At 40.6% G+C, this 12,934-nt stretch overlaps 1 long non-coding RNA gene across 2 annotated transcripts in view; it reads left to right on the top strand.

Moving 5' to 3' along the window:
• The window catches only part of LOC131455380 (uncharacterized), a 152,934-nt gene that overhangs the window by 28,860 nt on the left and 111,140 nt on the right, over positions 1-12,934 (top strand). The gene's annotated exons all lie outside the window — the stretch shown is intronic.

The raw sequence follows: 12,934 nt of genomic DNA, 5'->3' as shown, positions 1-12,934 counted from the left end.
GAGACACTTAACCCCACATTGCTCCTTTGTGAATGGGGATGAAAGATGTGAAAGCATCTTAAAGCAGCTTCACGAATATGGGTGTGAATGGCAGAGCTTAAAGCAGCTTTGAGTGGTCATCAGGACTAGACCAACACTATGTAAATACAGACTATTTACCATTTAGTGCAGTACTCGTTCAATATGTGCCAGTTTTTGTGTGATTTAGTGATATATCTATAGTGTTTCAACTGATATTTCTTGCATTTTTTATCCAAACAATGTCTGAAGCCTGTGAAGTGACGTTTACGCGATTAAGAGACAGATAAAACCTAGAATGATTGGAAAGAATTGGATTTGGTTTCAGATGACAATGTGAGACAGCCCCAACTGAAAACCCCAAACAGCAATAGTTGAGAAATGCAGCTCATGTTTTTATCAAGCCTCTGTTCCTGTAGTCAGTCCGCCTGTTGAACATTTGAACACCCAGTATGATATGTTGACGTGGTACGTGGGGTTGTGTTACCATGTGACGAGGCCTATTGAACACCGAGTTCAGGATGTCCTATACACAACCTCCCAAGTCGAATTTATGAGTTCACATGTTCCACTTGAAAGAAGCAATAGATAGAGCGAGTAATGAGCCGAGCAGTAGTGGTATAAACTAGTCCTTGGGTTTTACTTCCTGAACTCATAAGTTGCTTGGTGCATAATGCTGTAAATGTCCAGCTCTGAAACCAAGGCAGTCCTGAGTGAATTGACATAATTTCTAACAGATTTGTGAGCATTTCTATGCAAACTTGTACCATTTGAGGGGTCGGAGTCTTAAGATCACTTACAGTATATACGCAGTCTGGCTAAATGTCAGCCACAGAGCAGCAGTAACATTTTCTTACGACCACAAATGGCACCAATGCATCCACATCAAATAGAAAACTCATGATTCAATACTGCTTTAGGCCAAAGATTTTGTTTCTGTCAACACATGGTCACGGCTGCCTTGTTTGTCCTTTGGTACGTTTGGTTGTGCACATTCTCAGAAATTTTTGAGATGCATCTGCAGAATGCAGTACTCGCATGAATGCCAGGGGCAGCGTTGAGGGAGTATAGTCACTGTCACAAGGCCATTGTATTCAGGGCCTCACAGATAATCTACGACTGAGCTGCAAATGCTTCCACTGATCTTTCAAGAACCACAAACATAACTTGTCCAGTGTGCATAACATTAAGTATGCAAAGAACTATACTCGTCTTGCATCTGGTTGTGGCTAATAGCAAGTCAATCTCTGGCCTTAGGGTTCCCACTGGTCCTTGAAATCCTTGAAGATTTGTCAATTTGAACATTGATTTTTGAAAGTCTCCCTAAATAGACATGGGTCATGGAAAGTGCTTGAATTTTCTCCGTTGACATGAGACTCCATGCAGAACGATGAGCGAGTGATGTTAAGCAAGAGAGAACAAATGACTCGATGCCTGGGAAATGCAAAATTGAGATATCTGGCTCAGCAAAAAATTACAAAACACTGACTTTGACGAAGATCCCAAGGACAGTCATTTGGCCAGATGTGGAGTGTGCTGCAAATGAATTATGGTGGACACCATGCTGTGTCGGCACATTCGGTGCCATCTTAATTTGAGGGAATTAGTCCTGGAAAGTCCTTGAAAAGTCCTTGAATTTGATGTCAACCAAGGTGTGGGAACCCCCTGAAACAAGCAGCCATCAGTCCAAAAAAAATGAATGTATAATATCTAATTTCTAAAAATTTCCAGTCATATGACCCCATGTTTTTGAAAACCAAATCCCCATGAATAAACTATTCCCTTGTAGCACTTCTGCCCGAAAATCCCTGTCCAACAAGTTAGTCATCGAACAAACTGATAGCTGTGTAAGAAAAAGTCCACAAAAGTTGTTTTTTTGTCTGGACTCTGATGTTTAAACTGCGTTATTTCAACTTAACATGCAATAAAAGAATAATGGCACAAACAATAGCAAGGTGCATGATGCTGTTAAGGTTTTACAGGACTTCCACACTGTAGTTGATTGGTCTGCTGGTCACGGCACTTTGCTAATGAGGTTTGGAGAATGCACCAACGGGCCAATTACAGAGAACTGATTAGTTTTGTTCTTTGTTTCTTTTTTTAGGATTTAATCTCCTGCAACTCGCAGCTGGGTTCAAACATATTAAAGCTGCAAAAATACATCATTTAATTAGGTCGGTTAAATAATTAGCTGTGTATGCTATAACACTGTCCACTGCTTTTCATATGGAGTATTTGTAATTTTGATAATACTAATTACTATTACTATTTATGGACATTAAATTTCAGGACACTCAAGGGCATCTTACATTTACAACATTTTGTTCCGCACTAATTATCTGGCCATTTTAATTACCATCAACTTTACAAACAATGTGATGCTGTATCATAAGTTACAGGTCCAGTACAGAACCTGTATTGCCCCCTGTGGACTTGTGAGTAATTACCAAAACAGTGCAGCCTCTATGATCTAGTTTTCTCTCCCCCACCCCTCCCCTCTCTTTCTCTGATGCTGTCCTCTGATGTGTGTTTCCACGGTACTCTGGTAAGTTATGTGTTGTATATCTCTCTTTTAACGTAGCGTAACTTGTTCATTTTCCACTATAAATATAAACACGAGCTAGTGGGCCGAGTTTTTGAGGACCTGCCCAAAACTTGGAACAAAAGTGGTGCCAGAAGCATCGTCTTTATCATTACCATCTGACATCAGACACCTCACCAAAGGGAAGCGGTCCCAGTCGTCGCATTAGAGAGATTATTTATGAGATTGGAGTTGGGTCTATTAGAATGCCCCTCGAGGGATGTTATAAAAGTTGAAGTGGCTCTAACTGGTGAAGAATGGCTTCCCACCCCTTGTACAAGAGGGTTAAAGATTGTCGTTAACAGGGGCTCTGCCTTTGGACTCACTCCAAAACCTACACTTATCTGAGGGTGTCCAGGTTCCAGGCAAGGATATGAGTTATATTGTGGGTTGGGTGCTTAGATTTTGCTGTTTTTTTTCCCTAACAATGACAGTAAAGGGTTAGGGTTAGGCTACTAGTACTACTGCCGCCAACACTACATTCACTCAAAGGCAAATTGTTTCATAATAATGAGCATAAACGTCAACATTTTTGAATTTTTTTGGTTGTGGGTAACATATCTTCCAGTGAAGTGGCCAGTTCTTAATAAACATATGCCATGTCTAATGGGAAACATAAGTAAACAATTCCCTCAAGCAAAACATGTATTTTTGTAAATGAAACAATTTGATTGGTGTATTTTCTTTTGTCATCTCTATTATGAGGTGTAGCCATTTCCTCATAGACCCTCATAGATATATTGCATCACATTAACCATCACAACTAAATACCTAATCCTTACCCTAACCCTGAAAAAGCTCTTTAACAATGTGCGGACCAGCAAAAGTGTCCTCACTTTACCAAAATGTGCTCTTTCCTTTCGGTTTAGACATTATATGTCCTCACAAGGCAACAAATACAAGAACAAACACACACACACACACACACACATTCACAGTATTTTGACCTCAGCAGTGACCAATATATTCATGACTGTACAGTTTAATATCCAGCTCCCATTGGGAGTGTTTTAGAAAAGGCAGGAAATGACACAAGTATGTGTGGTTTCCCACACTGACTGGGTGGCAGTGACAGCAGGAAAGACAGCCAAAGGTAGCCCAAGAGGACAGTGTCCATCTTTGTCCACAGTAAACGCAGGTAGATTCCTAACTTTTGATGACACCGACCAAACATTTCTTTCATGTTCATGTGAAAACTTCTTTAGCACTGGAAAAGTAAAAAAGTGTAGTTACAATTGGGCCGTTTTTTACGATTCACTTTGTTCTGCAGTAACTGAGATTCGCCTGTGTATTTCATCATCGTCATTATTATTCTTGAGAGACTTGTAGCTGCTCTGACCTTGGCAATTTTTTTCTTTATTAGGAAAATCCATCACAGTCTCATTTCGAGATCTCTTAAAGCAAAGCAATGATTTAGAATAAAACAAAGGTTTCCTCTGGACAGCATGACAAATTAATGACGTCTGCCATTACTTTCATCTTCTCTGGCAGCACTGTGAATATTTCATCCCCCCGGGCAGGCCCTTGGAAGAGCACTGGCAGTGCTAACTTATAGGACAAATTTGCCTCCTTTTCACTAAGTTCTGGTTGGCATCCACTACTGACGACCTGGCTAGGGGCTTGAGCAGCCCGTCCAAAAGGCCTCTGCCATGTTTACTGAACTGCATAAGCCTCTGCACGGCACACCATGGGTGGCCCCGCTGTGCAGTCGCCTTCAGTCTCAGTGAAAATGCAGCAGTATTATGGAAACGCCGCACCCGTCTGGCTCAGCTTATACCCAGCACATAACAAAACGACCCTTATCCTGCTCATGAACTGTATGGATTCAGACACGGACACATGGATACACGTGTCAGCGTCTGAGCCAGACGCGCCCGAATAACGACCAGGTTTTCTGAAAAGTGAGCTATTAAAAATAGTTTTTTTAAAAGTGTAGCAATGAAACAATTTAAAGCTGCAGTACGTAACATGTTCTGTTTTTTTTTCGTGATCAGAAATTTAGTTTCTGTTGATTTGCCCCAGTAGTAATGCACACTGTGACACTTTCTTACAACCACAAATATCACAAATTCATCCACACCTAGAAAACTGATAATTAAAACTGTGTTGGCGATTAAATCATTAAAATATGAGTTATTTTCAAACTGCAGTGAGTAGAAATCCGTTCTGAAACTTTTCCTGCGTGCTTCTTTGTGTTCAATATCATATTTTTTCAAGGCAACACTTTTTCCAGGTTAACTTAAGGTTAAACAATAAATAAAACAAAAGCTCCAACCAGTTAGAGATGTCTGTCATACTAGTGAGATTTAGCTGTAAACTCTGCTGTACTGAGAAATACAGAGAGTCGTGTGGAGCTGGTAGACTTACTTGTTAAGCAATTACTGTATGTAAACTCATTGATTTTAACAGACACTTGTTTCTATTTAAAAGTTTAAAATGAGAAAATAAAATAAAACAAAAAACCATTAGAGATGAGGTGGCGTCATGAACGTTTGTTATCTTGCGAGTTTAGTTTAGCACAGAATCAAATTTGACACCACAGCTCACCGGCCTCTCACGTAAAGGTCAAGAACCCAAGATGTGCTAATTGCGGTGTAACTGCTCAATTAAAGATGCTTGGCCTTTAACGGCCTTAACAGCACCTCAACAAATCAACGTATCTGTACAGTCTGTGCTGAGTGCTCCTATCGCCATGCATTTTGCATGTGTGCCCAAGGAAGTGTCTGCATTATATATGTGACATGCTAGCCCTACAATGACGCACAGCATAGGATATTCCTTGGTGAACCTAGTGCACCCAAGAAGACCTTTTTTTTAATTTTATTTATTTATTTCGTTTTTTAAAAACATGATGTCAGTTCATATGATGCCCCTGTAAAACCGTTCTTGTCTATTATCATACTAGCTTTCTCTGGAACTCCCCTCGTTCGCACCATGCCACTGATTTCCACGCTAGAGGGTCCAGAGCCCAAAGTGGGATACTTCAGCAGGGAAATCAATCATTTACTTTCACTGGTATTTAATTTGGCTTAAAATCACAGACAAACACTAATGGAGCCAAATATATACACACACATGCACACACACAGTCACAAGAACAGTTTCAAATGGCGAGTGTTCCTCGGACCATTAACTATCCAAGGGCCAGAGTGACTCACAGGCGTTTGATTTGTTTTACGTGTCCACAACAGCAACAGATCCACAGTCTTGCAAAGTTTTACCAACTGTGGAGCTGCTCCCTCGTCCACTCGTGTCCTGTTTTTACAGTGTTCACGGACTCCGCACCCAGGACCAGGTCAAGGTGTCGGCATAATTCGGCGCATAGACTCAGATGGTAGTCGTTGACTTTTCCTCTTCCCTTCATGTGCTTTCCTGTACGTGTGGCACTTGCTGTTACAGCCTTTTCCAAGATAACAACTGTCAGAAAAGGCTAATTATGATGGGAGGGAAAGGGGTACGTACGTGTCCATATGCTGTTGGAGAGACAGAATGACTCGTGTGATTAATTGTACAGTAATGGAAAAATTGGTTCCTTCAGTGCCAGAAATGGTAAATGAACTGGAACTGAAGAAGAAAAAAATTTAATTAAAGGTTTGGAGTCAACAAAACAAAGGGTAGGGAGAAGAAAAACTGGTAAGGTTTGTTAAAGGAATACTTGGAAAGAAAGGTTATTTGTTTTCATACCAAGAGTTAGATGAGTGAATGATTTATCATCTACTACTCATGTCTGAACAGTAATCTGTAGCTACAGCCTGTTTGTTATAGACTTGTGATTTACTACTACTGGCTTAAAGGAATATAAAACAGACATAAATACACTAACTTGATTTCTGGTAAAGGACCGATATTAAATCTCATGTTCCACGAAGATGACAGACAGTAGTTGAGCACAAAGACTGGAAAAAGGCGAGGTGAAATAAATAAGATAAATAAAAATCTTAATAACACAGACCGGGTAAAAGTAATAATGGGGGACATTTGATCCTAGATAAGTGAGTCAATGTTGCAATTGCCGTTCTACTAAATCTTATTTCAAGCCCATTAATTGTGACCCACCAAACCAATCACAATGGATGAGAAATCTTTTGTTGTTTTTGCTCACGAGCATTCACGAGAACATAGATTTCGACTCTCAAAGGTCTTAATAATTGCATTTCATTTTGAATATTTATTTTCTTTGTCCAAAACTATGTGGCGACCCCCAGAAATGACACCCCCAAGGTTGAGAATCGCTGTGCTTGACTAGTTTCTTTTAGTACAGAAGCAGTGAGCAGGTTATTTAAAAAAAACAAAGAAAAAAGAAGACCAATGATTAATGAACTGAATATGTTCTTTGCAGACGTTCTGAAATCCGGATTAAATATAAGCTGTATGTCACCTGTCAAATTCATAATTCCTTGCAATATCACTTTGCTTCAGTGTGTTACTAAATCAAGGGTCAGTTTTCACGTCCTTACAGAGAGGCAAAAAGTTGCAGTGTCTGCCACGTCTGTCACTTCCTCAGACCTTCTCTCGCACATCACCCTGAACTTGTTGCCCTTGCGTGCTGTCTCCAGCAAACTCCCTAAATTCTCCTAATCCGCGAGCTCTTCACTCCCCCACATCCAGCTTAAAATGCACAGTGCTGCATCTTAAACCTTTAAACCAGCTCTCTCCTACACATTCCATCAATCTATCATAACTGTATCAGGACAGACGCGTACATGCACAATATATGCGCAGCACGCCCCGTATGCACCTCCACAAATCCCAGATGAGCTCAGAGAAATGTTGTGTTTGTGTGTAAATTTGTCCTTGCCTCTATTTTAACATTGATTGTTTGTTGACCACTCACCTCAATGCTTAACTTGGCATTCTCATGAAGAGGTGGAACGTCTTCAGTCGTTCAGTTTCTTCAACATCACTGGAATCTTCATTGAATTTCATAATTTAATAGTGACCGCAGCTAAATAAATGGCCAATAATGGGGCTTGTTGTAGATCTTTATGGTGAGTCAAGGTCATTGATTTGTAGATGATTTGAAGCTTCAAGGACAAGGGGGGAAAAATTCCAAGCTAGTATCAAGACTCTACCAGACTCTATATTATCATTACACTGAAATTACAGTCATTACAGAGTATTGGATGATATTGACTCTCTTATCATGTGGTCAAGTTGAAGGCTAAACAGATGCAAGCGGAGAGCCTGGAATATTTGGAAAATAGCTGTGCTTACATCAGCAGCACTGGGGAGTGCTAACAAGCTACTCCCATGCGCAGTTTGTTTACACAGACGACACCCAGATCAGAGTGTCTTCATCTCATTACATGAAATATGCAGCAGGGGAAAATGTCATGAGTTGTATTCAATCTGCTGAGTGTAACAAGTCAACAAAGATCTGCGTGACAGGGAAGGGAAAGGAGAACGACACTGTGTGGGGATATTTTTGGCATGAACTAAACTCACAGTATATATGACCGCAAGGTCTGTTGTCACTGTATCAGCTAACACGTAAGCTTTTTTTTAAAGAAAGGCTCTCATTGAGAAAGAGCATGATGTGCTGCAAAAAGAAGGGAAAATATGATACTACAACAACTAGTACCAATAAGTCTGTACAATCTTCTTGTATAGCATACTTTGACACAATTTGAGGCATGTACATATTTACATTCCATACTCTGTGCTCGACTTCTGGAGATTGCAGTTTATGACAACAACACCACCAATGAATAAAAATACAGAAAAAAAAATGATTGACCTTGAAACTAGATGAACCTTTGACAAGGTGCCCAGCAATACTGTCCATCCCTCATTTCTCAAGGCCAATTGAAGACACAGATATTACAGGAAATACTGAGGTAATAAACAGGCAAAATAACTCTAGGCCTAACAGGATGGGGGTTGGTTAAGTAGGAATGTGATGTTTTTATAAGGAGGCCGTCTATCATTTTTATAGTGTCATTAATAAAGTGTCTGGAAAGGGATTTTAAGAGAGCATCTAGACAAGGATTTCAATTTGAAATGGTTTTGATCCTAAAGACTCTGTGGAGGGGTTCCAGTTCATTCCATCAGAGGAGTGAAGTCTGCTAAGAGGCGCACATTGCTTACAAAATGTTATTGATAATGTCCCCATTTATCATTGTACTGTAAATATGGCGTCAAACAAAGTATCACTCTGGTCAGAGAACATTAGATAAACAAATTCACGTTCTATTTGACCCTTCAGAATGTTTATTAAAGTCATAAATCAATGCTCTGACATTGGTTCAGAGGAAAACCGTAACATTTGTCAAGTCATTTTGGGCAACAATAGTAGTTTGGGGTAGTGAATACACTTGGGTTATGTTGGGCAGTTAGACCTGGGTCATACGTGCCGAGTTCCTTGTCCACATGCACACCCATGTCACTATTCAATCATACTTGAATTAGAGTTTGTATCAGTCTGGAGTTTCCATGCATGCAGATCTCACTCCATTCCAGTAGTGGCAGTTTCTGGGAGTTTGCCCCCATTTGTATGCCCTTGAGTTCTTTGAGCGATGGGTGGTACATGTGTGGGTACCGGCAGACCTTGTGTCCCATAACATCAGGCAAGTGTCCACGGTTATCATCTTCTTCATTGCCTTTGTTTAGACAAATCCAAGAATGCGCCTCCAACTATTGTGGATAGTGTTGTGCTACAGGGAGAATATGGAGTCGGCGCATACAGTTTTGCCTGGACTTACAATGTTGAGGTGCACTTGTATGTCCTTAAAAGCTCTCTGCGTACTGCCACAGACATGATTGGACGCTGACATTTATTTCATATGAATCATAGCTGCAGAGTGTATGACCCAGGCCTTAATGCCGGGATCAGACTACGCAAATCTAGGCCAATTTTCAAGCGATTTGGACGTGACCAGCACATTTCCAGTGTCAGACCCGATTATGAACGTTGGTAACAATAAATGAATAAATGTAGTGTAACATAACTGAAGAACAGAGACTGGCGTCTGGGACGCTCCACGACCCCCGACGAGAAGTCTAGCATGTATTTTCCAGCCTAGTCTGACTTCTACGACGTGCTCCTGGACGTTGACCAATAACCAGAATAACGTGGCGTAATATACAGACATAAACGTTGACTCTACAAATAACTTACCTCAGGTTCTCTCGAGGCCATTCTTGTAGTGTTGCTACTCCCCCGGACAAGAAACAGCAAGAGTCCCTGCCACTGTGATTAATAATCTGATGGTGACTGTCGTGAAAGACGAAAATATTGTGTAGTCTTGTGTTGTATCTTCCTCAGACACTTCAGTCATGCAGTATTTGGTGTTTTCTGAAAGAAGACGAGCAGATCCATACCACATTGATGTTTGTTTTGGAACAACAGACCGGAATACAGATTCGATTTTGGCAGAGAGACTAGATAAATGTAAAGGCTGGAAGCTTTCTAAACATACCCTTTACATCCCTAGCTGACCAATTAGTCCTTTTCTCTCTTTGAACTGAATAACCATACGTGCTGCAGCCGTCCTTATCAAACAACTTCACACAGATGGCAATGTGCCAAAAACATTAGACTCAACTTTAGAACCAACTAATGCACATGTCATCCAGTGTATTTTGTATTTTGACAGCAAGAACATAACTTCCTCATTCTCAAAGCCATACTAGAACAGCAGTACATTAATTGCAGGAGGAAATGTAGTATACCCTCAAGTATTATTAGAGAAACTTACTCTCAAACCTAGAGGATGGCATCTCCTGAGGGAAGACTATGTAAATGTGGTGTTGCATTGGTATGCTAGGGGCCGCTGGACTTTCTGGTCTCTTTTCATCAATGTGGATTGTCTTGTTAGTTTAATCCCTTGTTAAACAAGCAGCTTGTTAACCCCTTGTTAAATGTTGGATGACATGTCCTTGAATAAAACAAGGCCATGTTCTATGCTATGCTTGGCTAATTGCATCCTGCACTGTGCTTAAAATGGGCCACACGGTGGTGTAGTGGTTAGCACTCTCGCCTTGCAGCGAGAAGACCCGGGTTCGAGCCCCGGTTGGAACAAGGGCCTTTCTGCATGGAGTTTGCATGTTCTCCCCATGTGTGCGTGGGTTCTCTCCGGGTACTTCCTCCCACAGTCCAAAAACATGCAATGTGGGGATAGGTAAATTGGACACTCCAAATTGACCATAGGAGTGAGTGTGAGAGTGAATGGTTGTTTGTCTCTATCTGTGTGTGGCCCTGCGATGGACTGGCGAACTGTCCAGGGTGTACCCCGCCTATCGCCCGATGTAGCTGAGATTGGCACAGCACCCCCCGCGACCCTCTGGTGGAGGATAAAGCGGTAGATGATGACTGACTGACTGACTGTGCTTAAAATACTGTACTGGTGTATAAGAAAGAGCCAATTTACATCTTGCTCTCTCTAATCTAATGGTACTTTTGAAGAGTCACGTGTGGCACTGTTAAGGTACAGCTCTAGGCTTTGGTACAAGCATCACAGACCTAGGATGGGATTCACCTGTAACCACAGAATCTCATCATTTGCTAAAAGAGGTGGTACTGCAACAATTATTTCATTCATTTTTAATCGATTACTAAATTAATCATCAACTATTTTGATAATCGTGTTTTTTTTTCAATAATTAAAACAAACTTTAAGATTTTCCAGCTTCTTAAATGTGAATATTTTCTGGTTTCTTTGCTTCATATAACAAAGACATCATTAAAACTGAATAATTTTGGTTTGGACAAAATGAGACATTTGAGAAAATCATCATGTCCATGTTTGGTAAACACTGATTCAACAAACACCTACTAGTTTAATTGAGAAAATAATTCTGGGTACACAACACGTTACATGATGAGTAAATAACTTTTTCTTTAAAGGGAGCAAGCTGGTTAAAAACATTTGACTTGTGCTCAGGATCTCTGTTCCCCTTAAGTGTGTCAAAGTATCAGAGGAAAGAACATTTAATGTGGTTTAAGCCACAGTGGAAAATTCAACTTGGCCTCCTTTGGGGGTGTGATAGATTTATACTGGATATCAAACATGAGTATAAAAGAGGTGTTTAACATAAACACTCAAACTCTTTCTTTTTGCTGGATGTTTATAAAGCACCATGAGCCCCTTTATACAAACCCGTGGACTAAGATGACCATTTTTATTTTCCAGCTTCGGATTTGAGCCTGAAAAGAAAAAATATCGGATACCTGGTGAAAACAAATAAAATCTCGTCCCAGCACCGTTTTGGCCTCAGCAGTTTGGCATCCCGTCATAAAGGATCAGTTTCTGGGAGGGCCTCCCTAGTTGAATTGAAATACAGTCCATGAAAAATTTGTTAATTGTCTTTAATGAGACTTTGAATTGGCTGAGCTAATTGTTGTAGCGTATTTGGTTCGGCACCAGACCAACCAATATGCTATCGCTAAAAATATGCTACGGTTTGACATGTGAACTGGCAGTCCCACATAAATCCAAACATTCTGTTTTTCCGTACCCCCGTTGTCTCATGTGAAGTATTGTCTCACAGCTAATTGAAAACTTGTGAGGAAAAGTAAAGATTGCTCCATTTTTTTTTTTTTTCCACAAAAAAAAAAAAAAAACAAGCTTGTTGTCAGTCTGGCTTCAAACCAGACTGGCTCTTCCAAGTTTGACAGCAATGGAAACCGTTCACTGGGAGAAACACTCCCCAGGAAAGCATGCTTTTAACATTATGTACTTGCCTGCAGCTGACCAAGATTTCAGGGAATAGCCCTAAAAAAAAAAGTGTAAATGTATGACATGAACACATTCACATTTAAAAATTCATACATATAAACACATGTGATTTCCTTGTTTTACAAAAAGAAGCAACACAATTAATCCAGGTGTGTTTTATTTACTACCTTCGTACCATCCCAAAAAGAAGAAGAACCACTGTAGCTAAACATAGATGTAAACGTAGATGGAAAATCTGATACAGGTGTGCTCGGTTGTGGGCGGATCACTAAATATACACTATATGGACAAAAGCATTGGACCACACCTGTTAATTATTGAATTGTTTTTCAGGTTTTGGGCTAGGCCCCTTATTTCCATTGAAGGGCCACCTTAACGCTTCAGCATACCAATCCTATGCTTCCAAATTTTGTGGCCACAGTTTGGGGAAGGCCCTTTTCTATTCTACCCCATGACTGTGCCCCAGTGCACAAACAAAGGACTATAAAGACATGGTTTGTTGAGTTTGTTGTGGGAGAACTTGACTGGCCTGTATGGAGCCCCGACCTCCACCCCATCGAGCACCTTTGGGATGACCTGGAATAGAGATTGCGAGCCAGGCCTTCTTGTCCAACATCAGTAGCTGATTCTACAGAATGAATGGCCACAAATTCCCATC

The sequence above is a fragment of the Solea solea genome, chromosome 2 (genome assembly GCF_958295425.1).
Source record: "Solea solea chromosome 2, fSolSol10.1, whole genome shotgun sequence".
Classification (NCBI taxonomy): Eukaryota; Metazoa; Chordata; class Actinopteri; order Pleuronectiformes; family Soleidae; genus Solea; species Solea solea.
The sequence above is the reverse complement of the archived record's forward strand: the minus strand, read 5'-3'. Positions and strand labels throughout refer to the sequence as shown.